At 36.9% G+C, this 14,410-nt stretch overlaps 1 pseudogene; it reads right to left on the bottom strand.

The window, feature by feature from the left end:
- Positions 1 to 8,285: 8,285 nt before the first annotated feature.
- Positions 8,286 to 9,400, bottom strand: LOC104861587 (annotated as a pseudogene).
- Positions 9,401 to 14,410: the final 5,010 nt, after the last annotated feature.

Genomic DNA, 14,410 nt, shown 5'->3' on the forward strand with positions numbered 1-14,410 from the left:
CCCTCTCTCTCTCCCTCTCTCCCTCTCTCTCTCTCTCTCTCTCTGTCTCTCTCTGTGTCTCTCTCTCTCTCTCTCTCTCCCCTCTCTTTTTTTCTTTCTTTCTGTCTATTCACTGGGTCCTAGAGACTCAAAATGCTTCCTCTCCAAATCAAAAGTCTAACATGATAATTGAAACGTGGCCAGCATTTTGTCAGGAATTCAGAGAACCCAGCCAGTACCAACTGTCTTTTTTCTTTGGCTAGCATTTGCTTATTCCTCTTTTAATAAACAAAGAAAACATTCAAACTTGAAATGCCCCTCTTCTCTCACACCACAATCCTTAATTTAATTCCAAATGTTTGATACTCAGTTGAGGGGTGCCCCCAAAGACACTAAAGAGTATACACCATGGTGAAGGGGTTCATTGAGACAGCTGTATTATTATTCTCTCAGTTGTACATGTGTGTGCCCCCAGGTGCTGTCCAGATGCTTTTTACCAAATTGTTCATTTTGCAATGCTCTTCATAGGTTCTTTTTAGCATCCAAGTGTGAGACTTTCTGCTATCTGCTAAAAAAAATAATAATTCCTCAGTGAACTTGCTTGCCTAGACAGGCTTGAAGGATCATTGGCAAAGTACAAATATGTAAAGTTTGAGTATTTAGTTCTCTTTTGAAAATCTTATTTTCTTTATAGCTCATGCATATCCTTTTCCTTTAAAACTGACACTTTGTATATGTGAATATGTGTCTTGTATAAGCTCATTATGTGCAGTTCAGTTGAGAACAATAACAAAATTTCCGAAAAATATGTATACAAGAAAAACAAATAGTTAAAAAACATCCAGGATACTTTCTGTATGTTAGTAATGTAAATGAAATATCTATGGGTTATAACTACACCCATACACCTTCCAGTGGAAAGAATCAGTTTAAGCAAACACTCAAAAATCAATGAGACAGCAGGATGTTTCATTTACTTAAAACCCAGAGCAATATTAAGCCAAGACACAAGCTGGTGAGATGAAATGTGAGTATCAGTTGACTTATAGATTCAGGGTGAGGATTAGGAAAGATTGACAGGCACTGTGACTTCGAGGGTAGATCCAGTTGGGTCAAAGGGGTTAACTGCTGCTTAGAAAGCCAACTGTACTATTCCTGCAATGTCCAAATTTTCAAGAGAAGTCAAAATTGTGGGTTTCTGTGTGAAATGTTCCATCTTTTAAGAATTGTTGGTTACTCCAGTTATAAACAACATCAGCACTGTGGGCTCCACCGAGACAAGATCCAGCCTGGAAGCCTAGCTTTTGACTCAGTTCTTAAAGGTTTCTTAAGTTGTCACTGGAATGTAGGAAGTGCTGAGATGAGGGAGTCCCAAATCTAAGAAGAACAATTAATTGGGGAGTTGTCTCAAGGGTCTCTCTGTTCCACTTACTTTCCTTGGCTAACTCTATCAAGTCTTTCTCTCAAACCAACCCCTCCCTTGTCCCCCATTTCACTAGTCTAGGTGAAATACTTCTTTGTCCTCCCAATGTAACCTTCACTTCCATGATCAAAATCCTTTTTAAGGTCATTGTTAATATTTGGTTAAGCCGCTCATCTTCCTGGCCTCACTAACAGTTTATTTTTGAGGCCTTTTTATCGTCCTACATAGCAATTTACTGCAACCTATGCAGCAGTCCTTAGAAATAGGCTAGCATATAGTACATAGTAGAGGGACATTTTGTGAATAAATCTGTCATATATCTAATAAAAGAAAGATATGAGTAGATATCATGTTGGATTGAGAAAAGTGTTCTAGGCCTGTGTAACATGAGTTACATAATAGAGTGAGGATTATGCATAAAGAAAAGGAATTAGTACAGATGGTCCGCAACTCACACTAGGCAGTCTTAAGGTTTTCTGACTTTATAATGATGAAAAAGCAATGCACATTGAGTGGAAAGTGTAACTCTACCCAATCCTCTCTCCACATGCTGGGCAGTGGCTGAGAGTCACATTTCTCAGTCAACCACATGACCAGCAGGGAAAACAACTGACATTCTACAGTGTGTGCTATTGTGAAGATAAATACTCCTCGAGTCAAATGGATCAAGGTCGTTTTCTTCATATAATATTTTCAAATTATGATGAATTTATCAGGATATGACCTTGTCATAAATCAAGGAACATCTTCATTTAAAAAAAAACCCCAAGTTTCAGGGCTGCGTGATAAAAATGTTATATTTATTTGGATCTATAATCAAGTTATAAAATTATTTGAAAATATTCACTTTAATTTAGTTTAGTTTTATGTGCATGTGCCAGGAGGTCAGTCTCTTTCCTTGAATTTATCACTTTATTTTATTTCTTAATTTGAGCAATTTTTCTTTGCCTGGTGGAGTGTCCAGTTTACTTCACTGACCAAATGTTTATCAGAGGTGTTTTGGAGACAATTTTCGATCTCTTGCACCCTTAAAGGTATAGAGCAAGGCTGTTTCAGTCCACATCCATATGCAGCAAGTGAGATGAGCCAGTACTCTGGGAGCTCCTGTGTTCATTCCACAGGACTCCCGGCAATCACTACGGTATTAGAAAATGTGAACGCCCAGCATTTTATTGTCACCATTTGCCCATATTCTATTCCCGAACCTATTTTACAATTCACCTAATTGGCCCAGCTGTATCAAAGTTTACACATATATATTATTTTTACAGAAAGCAGTTTTGCAATCATTGTGACAGCTTCCTGCAAGTTTCAAAATCAAATTAATTGAAGAAAATGTTTGCGCCTCAGTCACTTCCCTTTCGGGTTAGGCTCTAAAGCACTAAATCAAATCAAACCAAACTGCTTCAGTTGTTCTCTGGAGATTTTATGCCTTAAGTGAAAGGGAAGGGTGTTAACAGGTTAGCAACACTATTGTGGTTTTCAAAATACTCCCAGAATTAAATTGTATGGTTTATGGCTCCATATTATGCTAATATCACTTAATAATAAATAACTTCATTGCAGAGAAGACAGCATACAAATGCATTTGGCTGTTTGGGGAGTGATTAAACCAATGGTGCTAGATCCAAAGCAGTTGTTATAGTAATCTAGGTTTGTGGTTCCAAACTGAGCTGTTAGAAAGGAAAGAAAAATGTTTGCAGGATCGCTTCTGATGGTGTGTTGGCTACTGTCATGAGCAGCAGTGTTGATTACGACAATTATGTAGAGCTTCAGTTTCTATCCCCTAAAGCTTCCTGAAAAATGTGTTCCTAAGTTGGCTTGAAATGAACACTTCATCCAGTTAAACAATCACTGCAGAGTGTTTCACAACTGACTGTGCTGCCACGGTTGATAACAAGGGAGAAAATGGTATATCATGGTCACATTTGGCAGCCATGAATAAGTCTGGCATTAAATTCTGTGCCTAAGAACACTCAAGCAATCACATGGGTATGCCTGGCACAAGAAATACTGAAAAGAAAATCAGAAATAATTTTTTAACTTATAACATTAACTAATGCTTCAACTTAGTTTCTGAATTAAAGCTTTTAGTATTCACAATAATTATCACAGGGCATGAATGTCCTAAACTACAGAGACAATTGATGTGTTTAGCACTTGATGGTTTCCACTATTTGGTGCCTTAAAGCTGCCAACTGGGAGGTGAAACAATTTATCTGTTCACTTTGGTCATCCTTGTGAATGTTAGGGGTCACAGCAAGTGAAACACTTTGGAGTACTTACGGTTTAGGATTTTTTTCATTCCATGAATTTCACATCTAAGAAACCTTTCTCAGGAACTTCATATAGAATATGAGAATAACTGTAAAATAGAAAAAAATGAAAATTTCAAATAGCTACACGATTTTCTCAATAATGATCATTTACACAATGAAGCACATTCATTGCTGTGTATGGACATTGTTCAATAGAACATGTCAAGTCCTTTGTTAAAATAAAAAAGTTAATACAGATGCTTTACATAGCATGATATGACCCATTGGGAGAATCAAGCACCCTAAAAACAATTCTGCTCTCTGATACTTTTGAGTCATGTCAAATGGACTAAAGCAAGGGTGGTTCCCTTAATCCAATTTCAGTCAGTCAAGTAGGGTGAGTACAGGCAGTACAATAAGGTATTTTGAGAGATAGAAAGAGAGAAAACATATAGCATACCTTTTATTACAGGCAATCATGATAGTTATTTTGTTTGTAAATTAAATTTTACTATGGACAGTTGTGTACAGGAGAAAGGATAGAATGCGTAGGTTTCAATGCTGTCTGTGGCTTCTGACCTCCAGTAGAGCATCATGGAACATGTCCCCTCTACACAGGGGAAGAGGGGACACTGTGTATAATGATTATCCAAGTGGTTTAGTTTCCGAGTGAAATTACTAATTACCCTAGGAAAATGTATGTGATGAGACTGTTTGAGACAAATAGGGACACCCCTGGGAAAACTCTATAATTTTTCTCAAATGATTTATCACTAGCTTTATTCCCCCTTACCAAAGCATATTGATGATACACGTGACATTTCTGAAATGACAGCTCTCACCTAGAACAGTGTTTGGAGTTACAGTGATGATTCTGTGGCACTGCATCTGGCCTCTCTGATTGGTGGCTGGTAGGGATTTGGGTTATAGATTGCGACGGCTACTTCCCATTCAGCCTTACTGTCATTTACCACAGACTGTAATAATCAACTGAACTGGATGCGTGTTCTAACAGCACTTTGCAACCTCACATGATATGTAATGATCAAGCGTCTCTAAATATAACTTCTCATAGTCACCTCCATCTTTAAACAGAGATCTAGGGAGAAATCGATTATATACCGAGAAAGAGCCAGAAGGTCTATGAGCTCTGTTTTTCTTTTCTGGAAGCTTTATTAGCACAGATCTTTGTTCAGAGACTTCCACTGGGTCCTGAACACCAAATGTTAATGAGTCACTCTGAGTAATACGAGGTGGTGTTTATGCTTTGGCCTCTTTGCTGCATCCTGTAGGCTGATGGAAATCAGGCCAACTAATTGCTATAATGCACTCCCTTTTCATAATATCTGCACTGAATCTCTGTTGCTTGGCACTTCAGTTTGCATTCCAGCATCCTTTCATGCCAAGTCTGGTGATTATTTTAGGTCCCTGAGCTGCAGGCATAATTATCTCCCAAGAAGTCACTGGGGATTCTGGAGAGGAAGGAAGAAGATGGAGAAGAATACTAGAAGGATTCAGGTATTTCTTTGTGGGTGTTGCGGGGGGCAGATGATGCTCATTTACCAAGTGTTTAGGGAGTTGGGGACCTTTTATTTAAGCTTTAATGTTGACCAGAGATGTGGGTGTACATTAAAAAGTTAAATAGGCAAAGATAACTCCATGCATGGCATAGAGAAGTTTTGTTGTCTACATTTAAATGTTACTTTGCTTTAGTTCAATTATAATCATGTTTGTCAATGTTAACTAATGATTTGGCATATTTTTGAAGGAAGATCTGATATCCAGATGTCCTCAAAGATCACACTATCCCTGACCACAGTGAACAATTATGTCATCCTTAAAACACTCTCAAGGAATGTTGCTTGGTTGCTGAGAATACTTCATTTACTAAATGAAAAGACTGAGCTCCAATGGTACAGGAGACCAAAGGGGAGTTATTTTAGTAAGACAAGACCATCAAAATGCACCAGAGATAAAGGAAAACAAATGCATCACTAAAAAAATAAGTGATGAGAGGTTAGATCACTATGATTTCATGATTGTTGAAGAAAAGTAAATAGAAAACCTTTGATTATTTACATTTCTGGCTTATTTCAATAGTGTGTCATCTATTACCAGCTCTGTTTACAGAAAACATTCCTTTTGTGAAAACATGCTTGTAATAAAAAATAAAAATCTATGAAAAAGGCTTTAATTGTAAAATCAACTTGTAGATTCATTACCTTTGGAAAACTTCACCACAATACTTTGTGTTAGACTGAGACAAAAGTATGGTGAGTCTTTAAAAATTTTTTATTCTTCTTTTATCATGCCACTTAAAGTATTTATCTTCTAAGGCATTGAAGAAAAATCTGGAACCAACCATTTTCTGTCATTACAGTACAATTTATTATTATGATAAATGTTGACCTATTTTTCCAATGAGAAAACTAAAACTAAAACTCTCAAACACTGACATGAGTTATCAAGCTAATACAGTAATGTGAACACTCTTTATGCTAAAAAATGCTACTGCCATCCAAAATATAGTCTGTACAGAGCAAGCAAATAGGATGATATGACTTCGGAGTAACAAGGTAGAGTTTCATTAAACTATACATTGCATCCATAAACGCTTCTTTTCAGAAATGTAATTAGCTTTTTTATGAACTGTTAAATATAGTATATAGAACACTCAGGAGGTTTCTGTATAGCTACATTTATTCCCACACATCTCAGAGAATCATAAACGGTTGTCTTCCTCTGAAATGGATTAGGATGAATTACATTAGGACATGATTGTGAATCTGATTAAGGTGGATTTTTTTCCACCCCTTTGGGATGACCACGTTTTTATATAACAACTAGAAGACAAAAAAGCCTTTGGCAAGATGTTTCCAAAGCATGGATTTATATGCCCATATAAAAGAATTTTCATGTTAAGTCAAAAAATCAGCCTATACCTTTGATTTCAGTATGCAGCTAAGACAAAATTTGAAGCACAAATGCTCTAGTATAAATCACATTTTAATACTGATTTTCTATTGCAAAAAAGTCGTGTAAAAATGAAATTTGCATACATAATTTCTTTCTAGAGAGGAGAACTGGATTGAAAGCTTTCCCATTGATGAACCTCTTTAAGAAAGAAAAATATTTATAAATACTAGCAATATTTTACCACAATGAAACATCTTTGCATAATTTTGGGAAATAACTAACTAACCATAAAGCAATGTATATTACTTTAGTACAAAACAAAAGCAGTTAACAAAAATCTGACATGAATAAAACTTGGAACATGGAGAATGATGAGAAAGTTCTCATAATGAGAGAAAATGAAATCACAGTAATAATCCATTTTCCTGGACGTTTCCAAATGGGTGAAACTCAAATATTCTATTTTCAAGCTAGTGACTAAACCAAGGTTTCATACACAAATGAATGTATGTGCAAGGAGAGAGGGCTCTTTGATTCTTGGTCTTCTGAATGTTATGACAATGATTTTCAAACATAGCTGGATATTAGAATCATCTGGGAATATTTAAAAACTCTCGTGCCTGGGGCACCAATTAGAATCTCTAGATTGGGACCCAGTGTCAGCATTAAGAAACAAACAAGCAAGCCAGCAAATCAACAAACAAGCCCAAAACTACAGTATGAAGCCCAGTGTGTGGACCAAAGCACAGGTGTTCCGCCATGACCCAGCAAGTGGAGCCTTAACAGTTGGTTCAGCAAATTCCTCACAGAACTGTTTGCCTACCTAGAGTCAGTATTTATTCCAATTGGCTCATAACAATGTCATGTTGTTTGTTAAGCATATTTTGAATATAACCTATGCTATAATTCCCATGAATATCTGGTGTATGTACAGTAACCTCTACCCAATCTAAAGGACCGAGAGAGAAAAATTTCCCTGGTTCTTACTCATTCCTCAGAGACATGAATTTTTATAATGAATTTCATTCAATTTTGTTAGAACCCTGATCTTTCTGTTTCAATCCCCTGGAAGTTATATATCACCTTTCCCACAACAGCCATCAGTGTTGACCCTACTCTTCAGCACATTTATCAGCTAGAGCGAAGCCATTGTTGTCCACCTTGATGCTTGACATTTCCAAGCATGTACTCCTTTGCAATTATACTCAAACATGGTATTGGATGTCCTTTGCTGTTTAACCCAGCTAAAGGAGGTGCAGGGCTACTGTGCAGAAATGAGCCTGTTGTGCTCTGCATGATTATAGGAGGCAATACTCATTTCTGTAGTCATTGTACACTTCTCTCTGCTATTCAGTAATCTTTTGCAAATCATGCTGGATATAACACGAATAGAATGCTCGCTCCTGGGTTGAAAATCCTGGAGGTTGGCTGGTTTCTCCAGTCCCACCCTGGCTTAGTTTCTTCTCTTCACCCCATGGCCCTACAGATGAGTTTTCAGCTGGCTTCACAATCAAGGATCCCTGAGTTATATATAACACTGGAAAATATAGCATATTTTTCAAGTTATTTCCATTAAAAAGTGTAGTACACAAAACATAACATTCGCCTTTCCTTCTGAAGGTTTTATGATGTGTTCTTATTCACTAACCAATATTTCACTATTAAACTCAAATGGAGAAACAGTTCTGAAACTGGTCTTCTGCCACTGGTTAAGACTGAGGTGACAGGTGTTGGGGACAAGTTTCATTCAACCTTCTGAGTTTCTGGGCAGGCTTGGTGACCTTGGCAGCTCTAGCAGTCTTCTTGTCCACTGTTTTGATGACATGCACAACAATGGCCTGTCTCATATTTCGAACAGTGAAATGACCCAGGGAGGGAGAGTCACAGAAGCTCTCACATATGTGCTTACCTGAAACCACGTCCATAATGGCAGCATCATCAGATTTCAAGAATTTGGAACATCTTCTCGCTTCTTACCAGACCAGCTATCAATCTTTACTTTCAACTCAACAACCTTGCAAGCAGTGTGAGCTGTGTGGTAATCCAGTACAGAGGTGTGGCCAGCAACGACCTGGCCTGGATGGCTCACTATAATCCCCTGAGCAGTGAAACCAGCTGCTCCCATTGCTGGGTCATTTTTGCTGTCACCAGCAACGTCGCCAAGACAAACATCTTTGACAGACATGTTCTTGATGTTGAAGCCCACATTGTCTCCAGGAAGAGCGTCACTCAAAGATCATGGTGCATTTTAATAGACTTTACTTCAGTTGTGACATTGACTGGTGCGAAGGTGACCACCATGCCAGGTTTGAGGACACGTCTCCCACAGCAACGGTACCAATACCACCAATTTTGTGGACATCCTGGAGGGGCAGCTGCAAAGGCTTGCTGGTTGGGCAAGTGGGTGGCAGGATGCAATCCAAAGCTTCAAGCAGTGCGGTTCCTCTGGCGTTGCCATCTTTATGAGTGACCTTCCATCCCTTGAACCAAGGCATGTAAGCACTTGGCTGCAGCATGTCATCACCATTCCATCCAGAAATTGGCATGAAAGTATTGTGTCAGCACTGTAGCCAATTCCCTTAATGTAGGTGCTGACTTCCTTAACGATTTCCCCAAATCTCTTCTGGCTGTAGGGTGGTTCAGTGGAATCTACTTTATTGACACCAACACTTAGTTGTTTCATACCCAGCGTGTAAACCAGACAGCATGCTCATGGTCAGCCCATTCTTGGAGATACCAGCTTCGAATTCCCCAACACCAGCAACGCAAGTGGGATGGCACAGTCAGCCTGAGGTGTACCTATAGTCATGATTTTGATAAAATCTGTGTTCTGGGGCATCGGATGTAGTCATATAAAGCTTGCTGGTCTCAAATTTCTACAGGGAGATTCAATGTTGATGCCATACTCATGCTCACGCTTTTGACTTATGCAAGACTCGGGCATGCTTGAAGGAACTCTCCCTCATCTCAGCAGCCTCCTTTACAAAAAAAACATTTTTTTTTTTTTTGGTACCAGGGATCTAACTCAGGACCTTGTATTTTCGAGGCAGGCAGCCGAACCACTGAGATAAATCCCCCAGCCCCTCAAATTTTTTAATGGTTCTTTTGTTGATGATGATATTGGATATGGATGTGTTTTTTCCTTTTCTATGTTGGCTTTGATTTAATGATGGTTTTCACTACATGTGCTCTCACAGCAAAGTCATTGCAAAAAAGCCAACATATGTTTTGATATGAACCTGCAATATTTCCCTTCAGAATATTTATAGGTACAAATGATAGATAAAAAATTAAAATAGGCAATGTACAATAATTAATTTCATAAATAAATTTTAAAAATGTATATATACACCCTAAAAATTGAAGACAATGAGAAATCACTTTTAAATAATTTTATAGTTCTGGAAACATTAGCCACAGCAATTAGACAAGAGAAATAAATAAAAAATAAAGATAGGAAATGAAGATGGCATTATTTGCAGATGGCATGATCCTCTATTTAGAAAACCCCAAGAACTCCACCAAAAGTCTTTTACACTTAATAACCAAATTCAGTAGAGTAGCTGGATAGAAAGTTAACACATAAAAATCAATGGTTATTATACATAAACAGCAGACTCGCTGAGAGAGGAATTGTAGAAACAACTCCTTTCACAATACCATTCAAAAAATGAAATACCTTGTAATCAATCTAATGAAAGGAATAAAAGACTTCTACTCTGAAAACTACAGCACTCTGAAAAAAAAGATTAAGGAGGATATTAGAAAATGGAAAGATAGCCCTTGCTTCTAGATAGAAAGAACCAAAACAGTGAAAATAGCCATACTTCCAAAACTGCTATATAGATTCAATGGAATCCCAACTGAAATTCCAAAAGCATATTTCACAGAACTTAAGAAAAGAATCCAAAAATTTATTTGGAACAAGAGAGACCTAGAATAGCCAAAGCAGTTCTAGGCAACAAAAACAAGGTGGGGATGTTGTGATTCCCAATTTGAAACTATACTACAAAGCTACTGTGAAAACAGCAGGGTAATAACAAAGAAATAGACCTAAGGATGAGTGGAACAGCTCCAGAAATATCCCCCTTTAAGGAGGATATTAGAAAATGGAAAGATAGCCCTTGCTTCTAGATAGAAAGAACCAAAACAGTGAAAATAGCCATACTTCCAAAACTGCTATATAGATTCAATGGAATCCCAACTGAAATTCCAAAAGCATATTTCACAGAACTTAAGAAAAGAATCCAAAAATTTATTTGGAACAAGAGAGACCTAGAATAGCCAAAGCAGTTCTAGGCAACAAAAACAAGGTGGGGATGTTGTGATTCCCAATTAAAAACTATACTACAAAGCTACTGTGAAAACAGCAGGGTAATAACAAAGAAATAGACCTAAGGATGAGTGGAACAGCTCCAGAAATATCCCCCCCCTTTTTTTTTTCAGGAAAAAACTCCAGACATACCTTTTTTTTTTTTTTTCTTTTTTTGGGTACCAAACTCAGGACCTTGTGCTTGAGAGGCAGGTGGCAGAACCACTGAGCTAAATGCCTGGTCCTAGATGTACTCATCTTTGACAAAGGAACCCAATATCCTCACTGGAGGAAAGATAGTTTCTTTAATAAACGATGCTGGACAAATTATGCTTCAACTTGCCAAAGATTAAAACTAGACCTATATCTCTCACCATGCACCAAACTAAAATGGAATAAAGATCTGAACATTAAAACAGAAACACTGAACTGACTGGAGGAGAGGTTACGTAGAGCTATTGAAGACATTAGCATAGGCAAAGACTTCACAAACAAAACCCCAGTCACGTGGGAACTAGCATGAAGAATCAACAACTGCGATCTCATCTTTTAAAAAACTAGCTAAATGAATGCACAGTGAGACCATACTCCTCAGTGAAATAAATAGGACACACATGAATAAATGCTAAATAATTTCTCTGGTCTGAGAAACTTAAAGTGTAAATGAGGATCAAAATTTATAATAGATGATGTGAAATAGGAAGAAAAAGTTCAAAGGGGAAGGGGAGGTAGAGGGATAGGAGAAAGGAGAAGAAGGGAAAGGAAAAATATGAGAAAAGGAAAAAAATGGAAACAAAGTCTTTATAAATAGGGAGGTGTGGAGGGGTTGAAAGGAGGGCAGGAGAATGGGGAAAAAAGTAAGAACCAAGATACATCATGTAAAGGTACAAATTTCCAATGATGAATATCATCATATTATGTATCTAAAATGTACCAGTAAATTGAATGAATAAAAATAGTTTTTCTTAATGACTCAAACATTTGAAGGTAGGATGATATGCATTAAGATTTACTTACAACATCAAATTTCCATTCTTTCATCTAATGCCACTACACCAATGCCACTTAAAATAACGGGTCAGTAAATAATTTGGTATTGGTAAGAGATAAACTGAAATATAAATTATTGTATGGTGTCATTCACTGAGGAAGACTTGATAAAAATCGTAGCTGAACAAAACTGTGTCTGTGTCTATGATATACTTAATTTACTTACCAGTGCTAGAAACTATTCATTGAAAACTACAGTAAAGAGTTTTTTTCAAAAATATCAGTTAAAGTTAAAACATAACCTGATTTGCAGGGTGGTGAAATGCCTTTGACAGGAATCTGTTGTTTCACTTAGAAAAATGGATATATTGCTTTCCAGTTTATTTAATCTACGACGATGTGGTTTATCATATAGTAGGCACCGCTGAGTACGCACCAATGAATAAAACAAAATCCCAGCCCAGATGAATAGTGGGGGATATGGCACAACATAGACATTTTAAGATTAAGAAATTTTTGCAGTTTAGCATGCTACCAACACAAAACCAGATGTGTTAATCCATGGAATAGAATTGAGACTGCAGAAACAATCCCAGATATCTTCAGCCATTTGACTTTTGACAAAGGGGCCAATAATACACTCTGGAGAAGAGAGAGGCTCTTCAACAAAGTGTACCTGTCTTAAAGTCTCATCCCACAGTTTGAGAACTATGATAAAGTAAAGGTAAACCATGAGTAGATCTTTTTAAAAAGTGGTTATGACTACTTGATTTTTTTCTACATCTTTTCAATAGTCCACTTTTATTGTGTATGAAGGAGAACATATAGGAAATATCAGTATTTTCTTATCAGATAAGGTAGTTGCTGAGATTTTTCTTTTACAAAAGATCAACCGAAACTTTTTGGTCCTATTTCACAGAGCATTTTAGAGAGCAGTCCAGTTTTCACTCCTTCTTTCTTTAGCTAGTGGCCTTTGTGGAAATGTATTAGAGCTTTCTAAAATGTAGTTCTGAAATGTATATCAGGCATTCTTTCTTCTTTACCACACAGAGATGTTGGGTGTAGTTGGCCTACTTCTTAAATTTAGCAGCTTATCAGAAGGGGATAATACAGTTTTACAGAAAGTAGATAGTATTCAAATCAGAATAGTATGTGTTGGTGGATGTCAAAATGAAAATTAATGGTGCAGGGGAACTTTAACCAATGAATAAATCCCTTGCTATTGCCTTGGGTCAGCAAAACAAATACCTTTGGCCCATGAGGGGGATATATTAAGGTACTAACAGTTATACCTCTGTCCATTATTTAAAAACCAGAAAATAAGCAAAAAATCCCAGCTTTGATGGCTAAATTATTTATTAAATATAGAATTACTTTATATTCATGGAATTCCAAGGACAGAGTTACTATCTCTATATCATATTTACATGTGCTACAATTTCTTATCACTTAATACTTTAATTCCAGTGTTTATCCTAGTTTAAAAAGACTAAAAGCTACTTTTTATATTTTATTTCAATATTTACTCAAGTTCATTGATAATTGGTATTAATTTGGGACTGATTTTCATAAAGAAGTTCATTATATTTGCATTTATTGGTCTCACTGAGGTTGTGGTTGTCAGTACCATTGAAGTTGATTATAAAAAAAAATACAGTGAAATCTTCGCTGAAGTTCTCTGGAGAACAACAGTTTAATGATGGGTGGTGATGCCTTTCCTCTCTTCTCCTGAAGAGTATAATGAAAGAATAAAGGGAAATATTTAGTCATGCTACTTTGGTGTCTTGATTTTCTCTGGAACATAGTGTCTCTTGAATAATTAAAGAATAAGAGCAGAGACCAAGGGGCAAAATGTTGATTTGAGATAAGTAGAATGCAAATATTAAAAGAAGTTTATATGGCATTGGTACTTTCTTTTCTAAAATTTCAAAAAAGTCCCAAAGGGATTTTCCCACCAAGAGGAGGAGCATAATTGAGTGACTGCATCTCTTTTATTATGGGGCAGTCAAACAGAGGTCTGCATATAAAAGCTGCCCTTAATCAAATATAAGTAAAGGAGCTAAAGCTCAGTAGAATGTGAGGCCAGAAACTGTGTGGCCAGAAATCAGTCATGATTTGCAAAGTGCTTTGCTTTGCACACAAAGTGAATTCTTGCTTACTTTTCATATGATGTGCTTGTTTAAAACATTTTAGTTTCTCTAATTCTATCTGCACTTTATATATGCATCTATTTAATGTGTCTTTAATATGCAGAACTACTCTTTGGGATCAGAGAGAGTTCTGGAACATACTTTCATTTTTTTCTGATTGTTCCTTTGTTTCTAGCTGTTCATATACTGGATTTCCTCAACTTAAAACATACTTTAAGTGTCTATATCTTAGAGTTTTGAGCTCAGCTTTCTTACCTTTTACCTGCATGTTTTCCCTGCAAATTTCCTCTAATTTAAAATCTCAATTCTAAGCCTCTAAATCACTCTTCTGGGCCCCACACCCAGCAGTGTACCTTTCAGGGTATCTCCTTCTGACATCTCG

This window comes from Fukomys damarensis, unplaced genomic scaffold (genome assembly GCF_012274545.1).
Source record: "Fukomys damarensis isolate Sample0158 unplaced genomic scaffold, DMR_v1.0_HiC HiC_scaffold_10, whole genome shotgun sequence".
In the NCBI taxonomy this organism is placed as follows: domain Eukaryota; kingdom Metazoa; phylum Chordata; class Mammalia; order Rodentia; family Bathyergidae; genus Fukomys; species Fukomys damarensis.